Consider the following 21,233-nt stretch of genomic DNA (forward strand, 5'->3'; position numbering starts at 1 on the left):
GCCTATAGGGAGAGTCTGCTTTGTTTTAATACTTAAGATAAGGCTTGGGAAAAAAAAAAAAAAAAAAAAAAAAAAAGCTCTTTTTATCTGTCACAATGATCATTTGAAGTCTTCCAGGATCAGCATGAAAAGATATGAGGCTGAGTGATCTGGCTAATAAATGTCAATCACACAACTTTTGTAGGAACTGAGTAACACCCAAACTTTTAACAAGCTAATCAGATGTACAAATCAGCACTCCTGGAATGAGTTGTTTACTTTAGAACAGCCTTCAACACCGCCTCATGCATTTCAAACACATATGCCAAATTTTCTCTCATTCCCTCAGAAAACCTGACAAATTTCCCTAAAATCCAAGTCATTAAATTAACTGGTCTCACTGTTAGGTGGTGGAAAACAGCACAAGATTCCTGAGTCCAAAGACAGAGAGGTTCCAAGCCATCCTCAATGCACACACGTCTCCTTGAAATACATAAAAGTCATTTTCCTTAAATCCTGTAATGGAAATAACAGCCAGCATGGGCAAATACAGAATTGTAATGGAAAGAGGGACCAAAACTCATCTTCCCAGATAATCAGGTCTATTTCTCAGCTACTGAAGATAATTATATCACAAAGTCCTCTTTAGAGACCAATATCTGTATTTTATGACTACAGGATGTCCAGGGAGGATGCTTTAGTAATTTTGCTGTAAGGATGTTCAAGAATCTCACTGCTTTGCCAGGACATCATCTCCATTACCCAATCATACACATCAAATACTTTATACATTTTTCTTATTGTGCCAGTAATTGCCCTCCAGTTTAATTAGCTTTCTTGATATCACAATAGTTGTCTTGCTGTAGGAATTAACTGCACATCACCTCATCATTTGTCGTTAGGTTTAAAGAAGCCCATTCCTTTTGGTCGCCAAACAGGTCTGCATTGTTTCCATTATTATCCACCTCTAGTCTGTATTTTTTTTGTCAATCCACAGTCTGCTTCATAGTTTCCTCACTTGTCACCAAGACTACACTCTGAACACAGATGTCCCTCCACCCATCAACACACAGTGGTGAGTGCGCCAGAGGAGCTCTGTTTCCACAAAATCTAAAACCAGTTAAGGACAATGAATAACACAAGGACATCCCAGAAGGAATACTATCATTTCAATATGAAATCCTGATCAACAGCACAGCATAAATGAACCTGGGCTCCCCACAAAAGGGTCTCAGCAGTGCTGAGGGCAAATCAGAGCTACTGTAGAGAGCCAGACTGTGGGAGCCACCACTGAACTGAACTGAATTGATGAGGCTACAGATACCCATCTAACTCAGATAATTAAAGCTCCTGGTTTAATGTGATACACTTCTATGCATAATGAAATCTGGTGGAATATACAGTTTACACTAATTTTAATTTTTATAGAATATATGCATAAAGTTGAGTTGAATGCAGAAGTTCTTCAAACATTTCTTCTTTCTCTAAGTCAAGGCATCCCTACTCCTTCTTCCTTCAATGCCTTCTCTTTGCCATTTCAATCAGGTAGCTACAGATTATGTCCATTTTGCTTTACACATAGAACTACAAGATCAACTTAACTCACTTCTTGACTGAGCTCCTCCTAAAGCTTAAGGATTTGACTAGAAAACCTAAGCACTGTGCATCTGCATTTTGAGCATATATGCCTTTGAAGAATTCAGTCTAGGTAGACTGCAGGTAATAAATGAGCAGCCAGCTAAGCCATCCTTCATCATTCACTAATAACCAAACACAAAGCAGTTGAGTCCAAGGAGGGGGAAAAAAGCCCACAATATCCATAAACAAAAGAAAGAAAGCAATTTTGTTCACTGCTAGCACAGTATTTCAAAATACATAACAGTAAATAGATGGCCCATAACTGATGAGCAATTGCTTTATACTTCTTCCAACACCACCAGGGGATGGAGGCATAAACTGATGAAAATACAACAGGAGCTGACCAAGTATCACTGAGTTTCACATGTGCTTGTCCTGATCTCTTTCTTTCCCAATTTATATAATAGCCCCTATATTTCATCCTGCCATTTCTTGACAAATTAGGTGCATTTTCACTAGCACTAGCTTAATTGGCAAATCCTGAAAGAAAATAATTGCTAAGAGCAAAGCAGCATTACAGTGATGAAACAGACCTGAACTTAACAACGAGAATTGCCTTGGCAGACAAACACTGACTGCAAAACAGCAAAAAGCTTTCATATAAGAATTGACAGAAAAATATTACTTTATTTTCCTCCAAAAGTCTCTTCCGATTACCAGAATTAAACATAGCAGCTAATCCTGCTTTCCTAAGGCCATTTTCTGAAACAAAACCAGCCTGCAGCTGAAGTAAAATTCTTCATTCCAGAAAAAAAAAAAAAAACCAAAAGCAATAAAGATTAAAAAACAAAATCAAAAAAGCACCACCATACACTAAGAGACATCCCCTCATGTACTCTGCTGCTCAGAAAGTGCAATTATACTTTCCAAATTCAAAGACAACTCATATCAAACTTGTGTTAATGCTAAGTAAGTTTTCTAAGCTCATATTTCAGCCAAGCCTCCTCTATCAAAACCCACAAAGGCTAGATAGATCCTTTGAGAGTTCCCAGTTCCAGATGGTTTTATACTTTTTAATATATAATTTTATTGGTTTTTCTTTATCAATAATGGAACAGTCCTAAAATTTCTTTGATTGTGTTTATCAGAAAATATACTGGAATACAAATGCTTTGTTGATGACTTCTGTGCATTTTGTAGACTTAGGAGAGCAACATCGACTGAGAACAGTTTACATAGACAAAGTCTTATCAAGTACACTCATTCTGCTATAAACTGCTCTTTCATCTAAAATCTTGCAAGATGTATGGACCAGATTTTCACAGTTTTCAATCAAGTCTGGAGATGGCCTGTTTTCAACTCTGACTCTAAAGAATGGCTCTTTTTTAACATCAGATCCACATGCCTTTTTTCTCATTATTGGAATATTTCTCGTTATTGTTTCTTCTTATCCTGAAGAACAAGGAAATTAAGGCAGAGGCATTATCTTTCTGCCCTAATACTACAGAGAAACTATAAACAGATATTTTAGATATAAACAGCTATATGAAAATATATTTTAGTGTATTTAATCTATATATATTTATATTTGAATATAGGCTATTTGTACTTTATGAAAACACATTAATCCTATTTTGTTGGTTGCAATTTTATCTGGTCTCAGGCAACGCAGTTAAGCAATAAAAACAATACATTACAAAAAGAAGCCTTAAGTATGCTACGGATTGTGTTCAATACTCTATGTTGCTATGGTTTCAAAAGGAAATTAAGAAAAATGCCAATTATAAGAATAAATTAGAAGTCAAAAGGCCTAATGATTAAATGCATGTTACAAAAGCCAATGAAAGCATTAGGCCTTTTTGCATAATGCTCCTAGCACGGGAGTGCCAAATAACCTCAACTTATGCTCACTTGTAGAAATTGAGCTTTGTAACTTTTGTCACTTCCCTTGTCATGTGGAAAAAGAGATTAAAACCCATCCCAAAATATGTATTGTTATACACCACGTTTCCTCTTTAGCAGCATCAAGACAATGTGTTACACATTGCCATCATCTGCTGAAGAAACAAAGGAAGATATTCAGCTATGAAATACCAGTCAGGTATTTTCAATGTCACCCCCATGGCCAGCAAGAGGAAGAAATCGTCTTCAGAAACAGTTACAATAGTCAAGAGAAAAAAGGCAGAAGCTCAGGTTCACAGAACAGGCAATGCCAGTTCACAGATCTACAGCTTTGGCTTCTGAAAAGATCTTGCCAGAAACCCTGTGGTTTCAACATTATGTTTGCCTTTTCCAGTGGGTAATTCCAGGCTCCCTGTGATATCGTGAACAAAAGAAAAGGCAGAGAAAGTGTTTCAATGTCTGATTGTGTTTTTCAGGAGAGAAATTATGATATATTTATGAGAGAGATAAGCAGTTTTGTAAAAAGCATAATTGGCCACTCCACATACACCCAGCCAGAAAGCTTCATGACACATGAACTAATAAATGAGCAATGAATACCCAGAAGAAATCAAATATTCAAGCCAATGTCTCCAAGGAATATGTTCTATTAAATTTAAACTAGGAAAAATATATATATTTAATCCAAAAGGACATTCAAAAAGCAATCAGAAAAACAGTGAGCTTTTCCAGTACTTTAAATCTTGTTATATAGATTGAAGCCTCTAGAAGTTCAAATATGATTTTAAAAAAACTCCTATAATATCAAAAATTGTGTTTACCTGCAGTGAAACAATCTGTCTTACTTGGCACTAGAAACCACTAACTACATCAATGATCTAAAAATACTGAGATTTAAATTACGGGAGAGAGGTGTGGGACCAAAGCTCTACAGCCTGCAGTACATTTGATTTCCACTGCAGAATGGCCATATCATCACATTTTTTTCATTGCTGTGCTCAGTAACAGGGAACACAAAAATATGATTATCAAGCACAACACCAAAATCACAGAGGAGAATATATTGCATGAAATTTGAGGAAGAAAAATGTAGGTGGTAGGAAATTATTATGATATATTAGACACAGCACTATGCTAAAAATTCTTTAAAGTAAAGCTATATTTCCAGGCTTGAGTTCAAGTCTGGCCCTTAAATTAGACTGTCAAATGGGACTTTCATTTTAAAGTTTTTTGGGGAAAAAAACGCAAAAAAAAAAAACAACGTTCATAATAATTCAAGATGGTATCTCTAAGATTTCAGAATTTAATGAGTACTTTGAAACCTCAGTTGCCTTAAATTATTTAGCTAAAATTTTGTATTGGCTGCTTATGTATATTTTGGTGGAATTCAGCATAATCTTTTTTCTCCCTCTAAGCATTTTATAAAATTCGCCCGTGAATTAAGGTTTTTGCACCTATGTACCCATACTTAGAGCCCAGGCTGACCTTGCCCTTCCAAGAACTGAAACCATCCTGTTGTGTAGAACACAAAGTCTGGTTAATTAGTTCTTCCTATGTAACACTATGCCATTTGAGCCTCAGGATTTATTTTGATACCTTCAAGATTTCCAAAGGCTGATGAAACATGACACAACTATGAGAAAGGGCAAGTCAATATCCACTTCTGTCACTCTAATCCCAGTTCTCCTCAGATCTGTGATCCTTCTTGCAAATCAACCTTCCTAAAGGAAAACAAAACAAGACTTTATCCTTTGCATCCTTTATTGTAACATGTCAAATTGCAATAGCAAGGATTTATGACTTTTTCTTCTGATGTTAAAAAACTTATGTGCCTGAGAACTTTATGCAAAAGACAATATAAGTAATCTACTGTATGCTTTGCTTAATTTATGACACACTCTACAGCAAAACAAATCTCCTGATCAAATACTGATTAAAACCCCTTATCTGCTGTACAATTTGAGACACTGAGAGGAGGGAGAAAGAACTGCAGTTTCATAAAGCAAATATACTATTCCAAAACCAGTAAGTTTGCTACAGTAAGTTTGGTAAGTGCTACAATATCTCAAAATCACACAATTATGACATCCAGTTTATATGTATTACTTTCAATAAACAAATAAATAAATAGAAGATCAAACACACCCCTCCTTCCCCCTCTGCCCCAAATCCCTAGTAAATATGCTCTGTTTCAAAATGCGGTTAAAACACCCAGGGGCTTGTTATGTATAGGTGCTGACTATAAGTAAGCTCACTAACATTCCAAATTTTAGCAGATACCATCAGAAGCAAGTGTAAATAACCACACACTAGCAACTCTGCTAGAGAACCACTGAACTTTCAATAATGCATGGCTTAAAAGAAATCCATATGACTTAAGTGAAAATTTTCACTCCATTACAAAAATGAAAAAAATCCCAGTCTAAAATATCAAAACATTTATTACCATAAGACATATATTTTCTTTCACTACATGAGCAATCACCTGACAGTATAAGTTATGGCCATATTGTAAAAAAAACTTGAGAGGATTTGAAAAATTAATTTTACAATAAAATATATTGGATATTAACTTCAGCTGCTAGGTAGTTTAGCTGTTTTCCAAAATAATTCAATTAAAATAGCTGTATCTTTGAGCAACCTTCTCTCTCTTCTCCTTAAAATCTCATACTTCAACTGTCAGCTGATTTTCTGTATGCTGATCAGAATTAACTGGGCTGAAGTTTTTTTTCCTTTTGCTGTTGCCTAGGCTTCTATGCTGCACAAGTGATTTTTCACTGCTCTCACAGACACAGAACATTGGCTTTTATACACATAATAATCTGACAAGTTTCATTTTCTTCCCCTAGAAATCCAACAGAAAAGAAAATTATTAAAACTGTTGCATACCTTAAAAATAACGTATCTAGCAGTAAGTTCAGTTCTGGAATTTACTTTTAATTAAATCCACAGCGGTCTCCAGTCTGAGAAGCTGTGGGCACTACAGCTGTCTTCTAAATAGCAAAATACCATCTTCAGAAAATATCCAATATTTAGGAAGGACCAAGCACAGGTCCATCAGCAACTCTTACAACTGCACCATGCAGTCCAATATTAAAGTTAAAGGCTGAACAGCACCCAAAAAGCTAGGTTGGATTTAAGCTGAGAAGTGGGCCACAAAAGCCCTGATCCTCAGAAGCTCCTGCATGCATGGAGACCTGAACCAACCTCAAGCCTGTGGTCTCATTGTTACATCTATGGGATACTTCTTGCATCAGAGAAAAATGAAATGGATAAACCCCCAATAAACAGCAATATTTCTCTCTTCCTTCTACCCCTCTTCTGAATCTTGGTTCTCCTAAAAAAGCTTCTGAGTCAGCCAGCCAGCTCATGGAAAACACATGTACAAGTTAGTACCTCCATCCTAGTACAGGACCATAAAAATAGTTTGGTTTACTAACAGTAAACCCCACCTTGACCTATAAACAAGGATTCTTGGAAGTGTGGCTGCCAGAGCTACTCACACAGCACACCTTTCAACACCAACTCAAGATTGTCAGCAGCTGTGAAGGTAACACCTGTGAAGCCACTTAAAGCTGTAACTGTTTTTAAAGCATTTCAGATAGCACTGTGCTTTTAAAGTTTAATTTGCCATTTTAACTAGAATTAACAAATTAAATAGATTGCATCCTGTTTGATGAGGGAAATACTTTTTAAACTGTGTTTATCCAGAATCCTCCATGTTTTGACATGAGCTGCTTGGGGCTACCATAATACAGGAAGCAAATCCACCAAAATGAGACAAGAATTTGGTAAGGATTTTTAGGGAGAAAGCCCAATCTTGACTAAAAATGCAAAACACCTATCATGATTCTGTTAATCAGAATATAGGATAAAGAATAGCAATAAATTTAAGGACACTTAAACATCCATAAACCTTCAAGGACAGCTGGACACCAAAATATCACAGACCCTTACAAAATTTCCAGTTTCTTTTCATAATAGGATAAAACCAAACAGAATTTCTGCACTTGAACTCCAATAATAGCAAGTTAAACAAAATCATTGGGTAAACCATTGCTGAGTAAATGCAATACCCAGCTGTTAATTATAAATGATCCTGCTGCTGCTGCATACAAACTCCTCTTGATTTTAAATGGGAGTCATAAGAGAACGAGGATGGTGGAACACCTGAAGAATAACAGTAATGTTGACACTGAAAATGAATCTATCTTCTTGAACTACACAGAAATAATCAGACTCTCAGAAGGCCAGTATCAGATCAGTCTTCCTGATCCTGCAAGTTACATATGAAGCCTTCGTTGTCTGACAGATAAAATATTCAAACATTAGAATCAAATCAAGCAGATTAAAGGAAGGATGACACTGAAAGCAGACTAAAAGGAGATGACCACAGCTCAGGAGTCCCAACACAAGTGAACAGAGCATGATTTGCTGTGCTGCCACAGCAGCTGGCATCACTGAGACTTCACTTCTGCTCAGGTCAGGGCTTGAGTACCATTTCTGATACTTCCATGGTGCAGCCTTGGCACAGGAACTGCTAATTGTACAGTAGTACAAAAACCAAGGGCTTGCTAGATTGCAAAATGGCATGACACGAGTCAGCAGAATACAAATGCAATTTAAGTATCCCTTTAGTTGTCTGTAAGCCAAGGAAGTAATATTTCAACCTGTTTTTCTAAAGCATTTATCCAAGATCATTTAAAAGAATGCACTGAAATGCAATGTGGCTGTAACGGAGCTCACTGTTTAGCCTTCTCCTTTCACTGCATAATGTAATTTATTTCTCCTTGTAACAGTTTTCATTAAATAAAGAAGGAGGACTGGTTGCTATGCATTTTTCACAGAGATATCAGGGTGGCATTCATGACCTGATTTTTATCACCAGTAGGCACAGAAAAAAAAAAATCATGCAAAAGGAAAAAGAAAAACCACATTAATGTTAAATTTCAAAAGATATTTTAAAAACACAGAAGTCAAGATTTTCAAAGTGATGGCTCCCACAGCATACATAATGTGTCATAAGAAATATTCCATATTGCTATATTCTGTATTTTATGCAATTTAGCCTAGTTATTATGGTTGTGGGAACCATAAGCAGCCATCCTGACAATTTCATTCTCAACTGCAATGTTGCACTAAGGGAGTTTTGGTACTTAATTTCCCTGTTTGTTTCAAAAATGAGGGCGGAAAAGAAAGGGAGGAAAAGATACAAGGAAATAGCACAAGAAAAAGGAGGAAGAACGTTGTAATTTCTTTGTGTTCTAATTATTTAAGTTTGTGGTGAATTTGGTATTTTAAAAGAGTTGAGGGCATGGACTATTAGGAAAACCAGTGCTTACACTAATCCACTTTTAGCACACCCTGCAGGCAAATCTGTTATCCCTGGAATGCATTACCCTGCTGTGGGCAGTGACACCAACACCAGATCCTCCTTTTTGCATCTCCTGTTACGAATGCAGCCAGCCAAGAAAAGGTCTATGTATCTCGGACAGCTGAAGTACCTTATATTTCCCATTAACAGTCACCAGATCTTCCCTAGTTTAAAAGAAAATTCTTCAGTCTACAACAATATGATCACAAAAAAACCCCCGAAAAACCCAAGTCACGATGGGGTCTGAAGATGGACAAGTCCTGTGCACGGCCAGGAGTTGGGCTCAATGATCCCAACTATGGGACTATGGGTCCCTTCTAACTCAGCTTATTCTGTGATTCCGTGAAATTCAAAATGAAGGGAAGCAATACTCCCTCTTTCTTTGTCCCCAGGAGAGAGATAAGAGGTCTATGGCCTAACCCACCTTCCTAAAACATACAAAACCACATTATCTTGTAATTCTTACAACCTTTTATGCTGTGTGATATTTTTTCAGTCTGCGTGTTTATTACTTCCCCATTCCCATTTCATCTTCTCAATATAGACAAAGCCTGGGAAACTACACAACAGTTAAACCAGCAGGACTAGGCCAACCCTTTAAATACTACTACAACCCTGAATACTAATTATTGTAACTTCTAGCTTTGGACATCATTCTCATAAAAAAATCAAGCCAATCCCCCTAACTCACCTCCACACACACACTTCTTGTTTAAATAGGTTTGTATTTACATATTTAATTTTATCTCCTAACCCTGAGTTTCCCACCCATTTAGAGACAGAGCAATTATTAAAAAGGAAAAAATTCTTGCCACTGGACAAGTCTTTCTTTGCCTGTTTTCTTCTGCAAAAGTATCCAAACACACTATTGCTCCTGAAAATTCAAATTTGAAAGCCACAAGAGGATATATAAAACTCTGATTTTCTTTTAGAAGTGTACTTGAAGAACAAGGAGTAGAGACGGAGTTTACTGCTCTTTCATTTTTTTTCCTTAATCTGCTTTTTTTTCAATCCTTATCTGAACCATTACCACCTTAAAGTCAGACAAATTTTAGCCTGCTTCTAGTCTGATATAGAGGAATAAAAACTCTTGAGACTGTTTACATTTGTAGCCAAAGACAGGTGCAAACGCTGCCAACTGTAATTGCTCACATATTACCTTATGTGTAATGTTGAATTTTTTTTAATTCAACTCAAGGTTAGAATTTGAAAGATTAATGGTCTTTTAAATGGTATTATCTGATAGAACTGCCCAAATTTCAACTGCTAGGTTCAACAAAGGGTCTTTTTTCTTGGAAATCTTTGTTCTGGGAAACATTAAGACCCCACAAAATCAAAAAACCAAGGCACTGACAGAATTGAAGAATACTGAGTTAAACAAGCAGCCTCCAGCATTCATACTGGTGGCTTGACAACTCAGAATGGAACAATGGGGCACGACTTGAGTGCCAGCTGAATGAAACCTGCTCCAGTCATCCTACTCTACCAAAACTACCATCTCCCTGAAACATACTTCCTTTGACTAATAAAACTTCTACTTCTGGAAATGTCCCAAGTTATTTCTGCCTAACCAAAAATATTCACAGAATCGAGCTTCATTCACTGCAAGAGGCTTGTCACCAATTCTAAAAAAAATCAAAGAAAGCATAGCTGTAGCAGAAGAAAGTCTATGATGGATCTTTTCAACAATGGTTTTTAAAACAACAGTGAAAGAGAAGACCAACACTTGTAAATATTATGTCTGCTGTGGCAAATCTGCTCTACACTCCTTAAAGTTGGTGAGAGCAGAAGGTCACAGTGAAAATTTCCACACGTTATCAGGACTGGCCTGACTCTTGGCTATCTCGTCTACCCAAAAATCTTTCATCTCTCATGTTCTAGCCACAATCAGAGCATGACAAGAATATTACTGACTTGAAGGCCCTGGCATATATATATTTTCATGCTTAGGACAGCTTAAGAAATGAAGTATGTTGACATTGAACATGTATAAACAGGACACATTTGTTTGCTATTTGCATGGCTGCCTAAAAACACTCATGATATGGACAACTAAGAGCATTGGCAAGAATACTCGGCAGTACTAAAAACACAAACCAGGAAAGAAAACACAAAGTAAAACAGGCACTTGAAAGGTATTCTTAATCCTGTAACTTTCTGAAAAATCAATGAACTATGTTTAGGTTTATCAATATCATAACAAAGGTATCGATATCCTAATAACTGTATGTGGCAATACTTTCTCACTCACTGTTAGGAAGAATGTGACTTACCTTCTTGAAACAATAAAACCCTAACAATACAAAGGCATGTCTCCCATATTCTGTTTGGCTGCAGGAATGTGGATCTCTACCTCTATTTCTCAACTTGCCTCCCACCTATGCCTGCTCAGTGTAAAGAACCCTTTTTTCAGTGTGTGGAACTAAGAAGGGAAGAGGTGGATCTTGGTGTAAACTCTAAGCAAAATAGCAAAATATAACTCTTACGAATATTTCATAAGGGAGGATAAAATCAGTATTTTTAAACAATTTGCAATGCTTGTTCTCCTCCCCAACAGGATTTTCAGCATAAAAAACTTTTGAAGCATGCAGTCAAAGAGCAGGAATACTTAAGAGAGTCAGTTCCTCTGTTTTTGGTGAGTACCACCACTAGCATTGTAACAACTAATAGGCTAATCCCGGGAAAATGACAATACACCTGGCTGTCCAAGCATCATTCATAGAGCACTGCAAAATAACTTGCATGCCATCGGTAAAAAAACAAGCTGCTAGAAGACGTCCTCTAGAAGATATTGTTCCCCTTCCATTCATTATCAACATGCCTCACTATTATCCTCTGAGCTGTAAAAAACATATCCCAAGTGTTTTAACTTCTGGACAGTCACTTTTTTAGGATTGCCAAGGGTTCGAATGCAATAGGAGAAATCTGCTTCAATTTCAGTGGAAGTAACTTCCTCGGTATGCGAACATTTAGTATCTTGCAACAATTGATTCAAATATCAGACTGCATTGACTCCTTGCCACAGCAGAATTAACAGTATTCCAGCCGAAGCTGAGATTGGCAAAGCTACTGATGCACCCCTCCCACTCCACAGTGCTGTGCGGCTGCGGGTTGTAATTCCACCCATGTATTACACACTTTGTTTTAGGGGCCTCGAGATCAGATTACCTCCTTCTACTCTGAAAATGCTCTGCCTTCTTCTACTGAAATCAAAGCTCTTCTCATTTCAGTACAAACACTGAAGTTTTTGTATGAGTGACCTCATAAAACTAACCAAAATAAGACAAAGCATTTTAACAACTTTTTTGAATTCTCTCAAAGTAAAAATGCCAGCATAATTTTCCTTTACATCCACTTCTTCAGTTTTTATCATCCCTTATGAAAAAGGCTTGTTGACTTCGTATGGTAAATAGTTGTATCAGTCCAAGCATGTGAACCAGTACAAGAACAAATTTCATATACTTAGTTGGAATCTCTGGCAGTTCACAACAGGGAGGAAAAAAAAAATTACATAGTAATACAGACCTTGAGGTCTGAAGGGATAATTTAAGTACATTAAATTTATTTCTGTTTCAAGAGACACAACATAAAACTTCTTTCAATGGTCTTTAGTTCTTCTGCCAAGCACTTCTCTGAGCATGTTCCAAACTCAAAATTACCTCCCAGGAGAGTATCTCAGGTTGGAGCTTTCTTCCATTGTTTCTGGGTTTGCTCCTATATTATAGATTATAGATTCCAGATGTGAACTGGGAATGGTAAAAAAGACCCCTTACAACCACGACATTTTTGTTTTCTTGGTCCTTTAGAAGATTCTAGAGGAACTGAAGAGAATTAATTAGTTTTTCCTCTATACACTGTCTCTTGGGGAAGCCTGATCACAAAGATGTACCATAAAACTTACAGATCTCTTTCTCTCCCAAAACGTGGACACTTTAAACTGTACCAGCTTTGTGAAATCACCGAATGTTTACAAAAGAACCTGATGGGGCTCTTCTTTTTAAATGAAAAATGGTATTTCAACACTCATTTTTTGGGGGGTTGTTTTTTCGGGTAAACACCAGTACTACATGTGTGCAACTGGTGAGTACACATTGTTTTAAGAAACAGAAATGCTATTAGTTTACTTGGTTAAATTTAACCTAATCATTTTCATGGTTTCCTTCTCTCTTCACTCTATTTTACTACTGATGACCACAGAGAATGCAAAAATTTAATTGCAGGAAAGTACAGCTAAGCTTACTTGCGTGAACATACTTGTGCATCTATACAAGAAACCTGAGTATGAGTAAAACAAGGTAAAACAACTTTTATTTTTGCTTAGACTGCAGTTGCATCTATTTTCACATGGTTTTGTGGAAGCTAAGGTCAGCTGAGTATCATCCTACTGGGGCAAATGGGTAGAGACATCCTCTAAGCACTGACAAACACGTGTAATTTAACACTTAAACATTCACAGCTGTTTTAACAGATCAGACTGAAATTTCTTTGCAGTGTGAAGTCCCAAAGAAACACTTGTACTGACTGCTAGTCACACGCATGGAAGAGTGTTTATGCTTCTGACACACTCTATGTATAAATTTACTGAATGGACATTTACTTTCAATTGCTCAGACAATGGATATATGTTTCTTGTCAGACAGTCAGAAATCCAACTGTAGCTCAATCTATACCATAGTAGGAAAAAATTGTCTTTCAGCTCTTCTGGCTGATGTAAAAGATTTTATCAGGAATTCTTCCCTCTCAAAGAGCAAAGTAATGGTAAATACATTAATGTTTTACTGCCACCATAGGCTTATTTTATTAACAAATCTTTGAAATTCATGCCTCTAGTCAATCTGTTTTTTCAAAATTCAAAATGCATTACACATTTTCAACAACATAAGGAACTACTAAAGACATGAACAAAGAAATCTCTATAACCAGAAAGCTGCTCTTGTGCAGACATGGAAGACAGAACAGGTATGGGGATGTTCTCCAGTTCACAAAGCTATGAGAAATGGGTAATCTCATTATATCAAAAGTATCAGAAAATTCAGAGGGACACAGGAACAGATAAACAGGGCATTACTGAAAACAAGAAAGAGAAAGACTGGCTGGAGCTAGCTGCAGCTAGAAGAAACCATAATGTTTCCAGTAGTTAAAGAAAATTTGGAGATCAGAGAAACACAGTGCTCCAGGGGAACTGGAAAAGAAAAAGGACAACTGCTGTTTTAAATTAAACCCTTGTTTTATGCAGAGCACATAATTGGGAAAAAAAATTAACACACTTGTCCCAGCCATTCATCCATGGCTAGTACCTCCTTGGATAGACAGGCAAATGGGATGCAAACCCTGCACAAAGAAGAGTTCCTGTTGTACAGGTACTCCTCAAAATGAACCTAGAGCAGTGCTGAGAAAGATTGTAAAAAAGCCTGAAACTCACAGCATGGAGCAGTTATAGAAAAAACTTTAGTAAGGAGAAAGCAAAATTAAATTTCTATCTAAAAGCAACTGATTTAAGCAAAAGCTACATGTACATGAAAAACCGGTTGGTTCAGTCACAAACTTCAGCGATGTCCAAGCAAGACCCAAGAGTGAAACTGTGATGCCACAGTGGAAGCCAGTGGAAGGCTTAAAAGCAAAAGCCAGGACCTCTCACATATACAGAGCCCAGCAAACCAGACAACACCTGGTTTTAAGTCACTTTTGTATTCAAGCCTCCTGAAAAATCCTGTCAAATGAAAAATAATAGCTTCTAATGTAAAGTAATTGTCTCAAAATAAAAGTTACAAAGTCCACACACAGATGCAGAAGGCAATCAAATTCTTTTAAATGCCTACACAATCATTACAACATACATTTTAATGATATTCTGAAAAAGCTGTTGCGAAAAATATTTACAACCCAAAAATAAAACAGATAAATAAATTTCAATACTGATTATTTTAGAATCACAGCTGTATCAGAAGAGCTAGTGGTTTATAAAGATTGAAGGGAACTTAGCACAGAGGTTTATAAATTATTATTGCTTAGTAAAAGGGGATGACCTATTATACATTCTGCACAAAATTTTTAAAAAGGCACTAGAGGGGGATTCACATGCCTAGAACAAAACCGGTCATACTTACTTCATAACATTTTCAAAAACTTCCCCCTCAAAATGTTTTCCCTATTAAACTTTCACCTGCAAAATAAAAAGTTGCCTACATAAGCTGTCTGCAATACTTAAATCTGGTGGCTTTGGTTGTGTTCTAATTACGTGTACTTATCATCAGGTTCAAACAATAGTGCGTATTGTTTTTACTGTTTTTTTTATTTTAAATCTGTCCTGGCTAGAGCTAACTCTAAATACATGCTATATATAAACACATGTTTCTAGACTTGAAATATTAAATCAAGTAGGTGAAAGGAATCTTAATTCTTTCAAGCTCTGTCTCTTAAATTTTCACATGGTTGAGACTTTATTTTTCAAATTATCTTCATTTGTACCTGTTAAAATTTTTCAACATTATCACCTGCTAAAACAGAAGCATGTTCTCACATTATTTGTCAGGGAAAGCACCAGTAAGTAAAGTCTGTAATACTCAACAGTGACAGCAGAGAGTAACTGCAGCCAAAGGAAAGTGAGGGTCTTCAAATGTGCTGCAGATTGCAGGGCTGCACACAAATAACTGACTGAGCTAACTTATGAAGGTATCATAACTTGGTTGTATATGCCAATATAAGCCCAACAGAGGCAAAGTGAATATTCCTACTGTGCCTCTTTATAATAAAAGGCTCTAAAATGCCATCATGCCATCTAATTAATGGGGCTAAAATAAATTCAAGCAAAAGTAAGTACAAAAGGTGAGAATTTCCTTGCAAGTGAGGACACTGAGGATTAAAGAGGCTAAATAAGCAATGAAGTTGGTCAAAATAAGAGCTAGATAGCTAACCAGCACCCCCATTCCCAGACACATGGCCATCATCCTCCAGCACTTTCCATTCTCCAGTGCCCACTTTGTAACAGACACTTCTGTGGCAGGCAGTGAATGCTGTGCCTGAAAATGAGCCACTAACAAAACTGATGGATATTTAAAAAAATTATTTTGCCTATATACATAAAGATGCAGGGCACATAATAAGAAACCTTGAGCATCAACATTTTTAAGAAAAGTATCAATAAGCAAGAAAAACTTTCTATGTGTCTTTTGTACGATGTCCTAAAGCTTATTAGAATTAACTGCAGCCTCTAGATAAAATTGTTTCAGAACCTACTGCTACAAGATAGTAGGTAGGAAAGTGAAAGAGCAATGAAAGACAAATGTTTTTATTTATGCAAAACTCTGTCTAGGATCCATTTTGTTATAAATCTAACTAGACTGAGACAGCACTTACAAGCCATTTATAATAATGGCTCAGACTCGCTACCTCCGTAAAAGAAATGACCTAAGAAACAAGCAGCATGCAGGCCTACATCATAAAAGTGGCCGTAAAGATGGGGAAAACCAGGTAACCACATCGGCATCTAAATAGTAAGATGATGGCATTTTAGTTATTTACAAAAAATGCAGTATTGAAAGTGGACTGCTATTTTTCACATTTTTTTACTAGCCTGATTAGCAGTGGCTACACGCCTGAAACCATCTCTTCATGTCTCACTTACAAGGAGGAGCTTTTCCGTGGGGTATCTGAGGCTCAAGGACCTCAGCCACATCCCCACTGTGTTATGGGGTATCAATGGGGACATTAGGGGGCATCAATGCAAGCTGAACAAAGCAATCAGGAAGGGCAAGCAGCTCAATTTCCCTCCAAATGTGCTTTCATTACCCAACTTAGAATTCAGTCCAAGTGCTTTCCAAAGCCTTGCTGGGACTATTCATTTATACCATGGGGTTTATCTTCACTGCCTACCACATATCAGCTGCCAGCACACTGTACAGTCGTATTTTGGGTCACCTAAGTTAAAGGCTGGACAGCTTAGTTTTCATTGAGCAGTGCAAATGGTGACAAAAGGGTATCTTTTGTTTAAAAGCAGTTCCTTTTGTATTGTTTTCTTCCTCTATTCACTTCCCAAATTCATCTTTCTTACAAAGTTTCACAGTGATGAGAAATGGCCAGCTGCTGATTCTCCTTCCAGAGGGACATTCATGCTTTCTAAAGATCAACATGAGGAAGGGAAATTCAATGCTGGATTTCTGGACTAAGTTTGGAAGAAAACAAAACAAAACAAAATCACAAAAAAAAAAAAAAAAAAAAAAAAAAAAAAAAAAAAAAAAAAAAAAAAAAAAAAAAAAAAAAAAAAAAAAGCCCAACCAACCAAAAAAAAAAAAATTCCAACCAAATAAAAAAACCCAAAAAACAAACAACCAAAAAACACCAAACCCTTGAACAATGGGAATTTTCATTGTTCTCACATCCTTCTCCAACTTACTGTCTCATGACAGACCACTGTCTTCTTGGAAAAGCTTCATGCTTCTCACTCACAACCCCCCCATTTATCCCCAAAATGTATTTTTGGGGAAAGCTGCTGGTTTTTGTGAGGACATCAGTATAACATAGAACTCATCAATTTATACTATCTGTAGCACTTGAATTTGTAGCTATTCCCACTATTAAAAAGATCTCTTTTAAAAGACAAAAGATTATTAAAAGCCTTCACTGAAAAAGAATAACCTTAAATTATCCAAATAACCTCAGAAAGGCATTTGGAAGTACTGAAAATCTGTTCTTTTCTGAAATAAAACCCAACAAAACCCCACCAAACATGTCACAGTATTTCACTGACACTACCACAAAACACTTAAAAAGGCAGCAGCCCTGTTTTTCCACTTGGAACTCAGTGAACACATCCTCTCTTGGCAGACTAGTGAGCCAGTTTATAAAAGGGTCTCCTTTTGCTACTTGAAATAAACAGGCACTTTATGACCATCACAGCCATCACCTATAGCCCATGCAAGTCTGAGAGGAACAGGTGGCCCATGACCACTCCCAGACCATTTCCACATGCACACACTTCACAGCCAGGCATCAGCAGCAGCCCAGTGTCATCCTCCTCATCTTAAGCCTGAGAATTTACTTGTTGGTTTTTCCCATTTCTTGCTTTTACAGAAATGCCAGGAAAAAAAAAAAAAAAAAAAAAAAAAAAAGTTTTCAACAATAGCACAAGAGTGGGGGTGGTCAAGACTGCATGTTGCATTTATAGTCACTCTGCTGGGCTGAAGAACATAAACTTCAAACACAATTAACATTACTTTCATAGCACCTTCCCATACCATAGATCAGGAGTTCCCCGTTTCAATGTCTGAAGTTAGCAGAAAGATGAAAACAAGTGTTATGCCTCACTGTCTTCCAAATGCAATCCTGTTGTTTCCTATCTACTGCACTGGAAAGGCAGTTGAGCAGCAGACTGATAATGCAATCATTTGGGGAAAACTCCAGCTTACTATGCTCAGTAATATAAATGCTAGATCTTGAATTTTGAGTCCACAAAATATGTAGATGCACATTTCGGAAGAATCTTCTGCCATACAAGCTTCCTACTAGAGAAACATAATCCTACTGCATATTTGACTGAGTTGCAGCAATAGGGTTATATGGGCTAATATTTTCATGCATTTATTTACAAGGATTAAGATTAGGGAATCAAGTGAATAAAAACAAGAGTCAGTCAACTTAAACCTAGGCTATGTGAAAAAAAGAGTTCCCCTCACTGCATTCCAAGTCGGTGGTACTACAGACATTTGCACTCATGCTTTTAAAAATCACAAATCATCTCCTTGGCAAACAACTGAATTCAGTAATTAAATTACCATCAAGGACATTGAGAAAAGCACAGGCACCATTATGTGTGGAATGAACATCTTATCAACATGACATCCCTCTAAAAAAATGGAATGACTCCACACAAGAGAATTTTGTGTTCAAAAGGCAAGAGATTGCTTCAATTCATACTACTTGAGGGATAACTGAGTTGACTGTCCACCAGTCTGGAAATTAAGCCATTAAAATAAACAAAAAATCAGTTCATAACTACTATACATCATCTGTTCAGACTGCTGCCATCATTTCTTTATTAGGTTTCATTTCAGAATGTTACTTGCATAATAAACTGACAGAGTGCAGTGAACAATTAGTGAACTAGGTACTAATGGCAATCAGATTACTGAAAAACAAATAACTGAATTAAATCCATAATTGGCAGCTGAATACAAGCAACTCCCCCGCTATATCTCAGCAGCAAGAAAAAAAAAATTGGATAAAATAAATTTCAGCTTTCAGATGATGGCAGCAAACCATGTTCCTTCAAATACACGAGTAAGAAATTTCAGCCAACAATTCCTTTACTTCTGTCTTTAGAAGGAGCTACTATATATGCATTTCACAAATATATATATATATATATATGGATTATGTATTTAGTACAGGTCCTCAAATGTGGACAGCTTGTTGCCTCAGTTGGAACAATCTCTACAATCAATCAGTTTCCTCCAGTTTTGACCAGGATCTGTGGCCATGACATCATGATAATCAGAGGTGCAAGAAGAATATATAGCCTTCAGCTTTTGGGGCAGTTTCCAAGCTTATTCAACAACTGTACAGACATCAAATACAAAATAATTCTCCATATGTAAGAACTCCAGTAATTTTCCACTTCTTTCATACACTTGTACAACCCAGTAACACAGTAAACTGCATCCAACATACTGTTTTAGGTGCTGTGGTGCTCACAACATAGACAGAAGTCCATCTGAAAGGTCAGAGAGCCAACACATCAGTCTTTGACAACAAAAACATTGTTAAAGGTACTTACTCTGGGTCATTCCCATTACACTTTATTTTCTAGGCAACAGACAAAAATGTACTGAAAATACTGCTAATCCCAGAAAACCAAAATAATATAAATAAATAGATAGAGAGTGCAGGACACAATATTTTCCAGGAGCATGAAACACACACACAATTCTATGGGGCTTACTGGATTTGGATGGTCCCCCAAAGGGACCCAGATATACCAACAGGAGCTCCATACATGAAGTTCAAAAGCACAGGCTCTTCTTCACCATAAAACTTTTTGTTTCACAAATGCAATCAGACCTGGTGGCACTCTCTCCTTAAGAGATACCAGAACAAAATCCAAGAGATTTGGGAACTGGTATATTCTGAATAATTACAGTATGTTTTATGTAACATGTTTATTATAAACCAAATGTCCAAAAATCTACCAAGAAAGGTTGTTTTAAAAATTGCAGTACTATATGACTATTAAATCAAAGGCTTCGACTCTTTCAAACAGGGGCAAATATCTGACACAGAAGAAGGCAAGCAAAAAAAAGCTGGAAAATGTGAACAAATGATGAAAACCCAAGGAATGCCAGAAAGGTCAGTTTAACTGACCCTTTTGTGCATAAGGGGCACAACGTGGAAAAAAGCAAAGGCTCAGTATGAAGAATGGCCAGAGAGTATATGGAGCAGAATAGAGACAACTGATGAAAGTGTTGAAACAGCCAAAAAAGAGGCAGAGACATCCATGCCAGTGACTGCTTGAAATTCATGTATCAAGAAGCAGAAGAAAAGAGTTTATATTGGGACTGTGGTGAATTCCTCCAATATTTATCTTCCTGCACTTCCAGCAAGCTTCAAATCAGGGCTATGGACAAATTTTTAGGAAAATCCCTTTTTTATGTTACACCTAGGGACACAGTAAGTCTCTTAACTTCAGTATGCTTTGCTTCACACACTCAGCTTTGACAAAAGCTTCAGTCCGTATTTTTTATTTTCTCTGCTGAGGTGGCAAAGCTACTTGAAATTATCTCAATTTTTCAGAATTTATAATAGAATACTACATAAAGTTACTGGTCCCAAAATAAACCATCTTAGGTCAGGAATGGAGCCCCTGAATTCCTTCTATTAAAATCATCTGTCTGGCAGTGAACAGACACTGAAATTGCTTGTACATGCAGCTGATGTTCCAAGGACCACTGGTATGTTACATCATATGCCAGCCTCATTCTAACCACTGAGTATGGGTAATAAATGACAGATTCCAGGAGAATATTCAACTCTGCACCAGAAATACAAGGGTCACTTATGTTCCTCTTTTGTTATGATTTCAAGCAATGCAAACCTAGCAAACACATTCCCATGCCATAGAATTTTCTCATAATATACCACTAAATTGCTCAGTCTGCTGTCATTTTATAGGCAAGCCAAAGACTCAGGGCTCACTGGAGTTGCTCTCAAAGTCCTGAAATAATTAGAACTGATTTCATTTTTCCACATAGTGAAATTGTGCTGTTTAATCAATAAAAAAAAGTTTTCTTAAGAGGCATCGATATTTTACTGTCAGATTTTCTGACATGTTCTTCTCCTGATGCAGTTTTATTACAGATAGCTTTGACGTGCTTGACAACATTAATAAAGACGTGACACAAGTGTATGT

At 36.8% G+C, this 21,233-nt stretch overlaps 1 protein-coding gene across 19 annotated transcripts in view; it reads right to left on the minus strand.

The window, feature by feature from the left end:
• Nucleotides 1-21,233, minus strand: part of ARPP21 (cAMP regulated phosphoprotein 21) — a 224,742-nt gene that overhangs the window by 108,579 nt on the left and 94,930 nt on the right. Inside the window, exon 1 of one of the 19 annotated variants that reach the window (XM_041466850.1) lies at nt 5,056-5,078. The exons of the other annotated variants lie outside the window; for them this stretch is intronic. The gene's annotated coding sequence lies outside the window, so the exon portion shown is untranslated. Of the gene's footprint in view, nt 1-5,055; nt 5,079-21,233 lie in introns of those variants that run through there. 19 annotated transcript variants of the gene reach the window in all.

Source organism: Pyrgilauda ruficollis, unplaced genomic scaffold, assembly GCF_017590135.1.
Source record: "Pyrgilauda ruficollis isolate IOZ18807 unplaced genomic scaffold, ASM1759013v1 scaffold2, whole genome shotgun sequence".
In the NCBI taxonomy this organism is placed as follows: Eukaryota; Metazoa; Chordata; class Aves; order Passeriformes; family Passeridae; genus Pyrgilauda; species Pyrgilauda ruficollis.